This window comes from Orycteropus afer, unplaced genomic scaffold (assembly GCF_000298275.1).
Source record: "Orycteropus afer afer isolate SDZICR_OR568_19922 unplaced genomic scaffold, OryAfe1.0 scaffold00067, whole genome shotgun sequence".
NCBI lineage: Eukaryota > Metazoa > Chordata > Mammalia > Tubulidentata > Orycteropodidae > Orycteropus > Orycteropus afer.
The window spans coordinates 3,161,962-3,163,962 of NW_006921654.1; positions in this window are offsets into that span (position 1 = coordinate 3,161,962).

Genomic DNA, 2,001 nt, shown 5'->3' on the forward strand with positions numbered 1-2,001 from the left:
CAGTCTCGTCATGGGGAATAACTACCACCAGCTGCCCAGCCACTCAACCAGGCCCAACCAAGCTGATACACAAACATAACCACCACAGGTAAGTTATGGTCAATGTCATGAAACAAAGTGTATGTGAACTGCTGTATGGAAAGTGAATTTGCTCTGTAAATTTTCACCCAAATCACACACACACACACACACACAAATCATGCTAGGTGAAAGGTAGGCGCTCTGGTAGCATAGTACGTAGGCACTTGACTGTTAACCAGAAAGCTGGCAGTTCAAACCCACTAGCCACGCCTCGGAAGGAAGGTTGGGCAATCTACTTCCGTAGTGATACTGCCTCAGAAACCGAAGGAGGAATCGCTATGAGTCAGGTCTGACACGATGGCACATAACAACAACAGGTAAAAGGTAGTTAAAGCATTGAGCTGCTAAGCAAGAGGTAGGCAGTTTAAACCCACCAGCCCCACCACAGGAGGAAGATGAGGCAATCTGCTTCCATAAAGATTTACAACCCTGGAAATCCTATGGGGCAGTTCTACTGTCCTATAGGGTCGCTGTGAGTTGGAATAGACTTGATGGCAGTGGGTTTGGTTTGGTTTTTAGTTGAAAGAAGGAGCCACTGGGTGGTGCAAAGGGTTAACATGCACTGAGCTGCTGAGTGAAGGAAAGGCTGGGGCTTCACGTCCACCCAGAGGCATTTTAGACAAGAGGCCTGACAGTCTACTTCCCAAAACTCAGCCATGGAGAACCCCATGGAGCACAGTTCTACTTGGACACGCAGGGGCTCGACGTTCGTCAGGGTCAGCTCCATGGCAACTGGACTGGTAGAATCTTAACAGTGAGGTTACAAATAAGCATCCTTAAATAACCATAATCTAAGGGTTAACTATCCTAACTGAAATCTGAGAGCTGGTCATGTAGGATGCCGAGAAGCATCTTGGGTAGAGTCCACAAAAACCATTGGGTCTCTACCACAGTCTTGTGGGATAACTCAGTTAACTGACATAACATAGGTCATGAAGACAATACTCTGCAGCCTAGTTTGGTGAGCAATAGCTGGTGTGTTAAAAGCTTGCAAGTGGCCACTTAACAACTACTTGTCTCTACTCATCTACAACAAAAGTTAAGAAAACCAAAGACTCAAAGAAGAAACTAGTCCACAGGACTAAAAGTCCACGTGAATCATGGCCTCATCTAGCCTGAGACCAGAACTAGACGGTGCCCGGCTACCACTGCCAACCATTCTGACCAGGGACACAATAGAAGGTTTAAGATAGAAAGGGAGGAAAACGTAAAACAAAACTCAAATTCTTAAAAAGCGCCAGCCTTACTGGACCGAGACAGACTAGAGGAACCCCCAAGATTTTTTACCTCAGATACCCTTAGTACCATGGTGTACCAGTACTTGGAACTAAAGCCTCTCCTGGTGGTCAGCTTTCATCCAAATAATAGACTGGATTATAAAAGAAACAGTATCACTCATGAATACTGTGTTCCCTTCAATAATCAACTGTATGTGACCCAATGGTCAAATTTACCCTACAACAAAGATGAGAAGCTAAGAAGGGGCAAGGAAGCTAAATTAATGAAAACACAATAAAAAATAAAAATGGAAATAACGAGAATGCTGGCACATTAAGAAAAAAAGGAAGCAATGTCATGGGAAAAGATGTCTAGAGATTGTTAAGTGGGAACATAATTTGCTATGTAGGAGCTCTGATGGCGTAGTGCCTAAGGTACTTGACTGCTAACCAGAAGGCTGGTGGTTCAAACCCACCAGCCTCTCCTTGGAAGGAAGGTTGGGCAATCTATTTCCATAGTGATACCACCTCCACCTCAGAAACCCAAAGAGGGATTTGGGTGAAGAGAAAGGCAACGTACCAAATGTGAGTGACCAATATGGCAGCACTGAGGATGAGAAAGACATAGAGAGGTACATGGGAAGTACAGACAACAAATATGAACCCTTTTGCATATACAGTACTGAGTTCTCAGTGAAGGCAA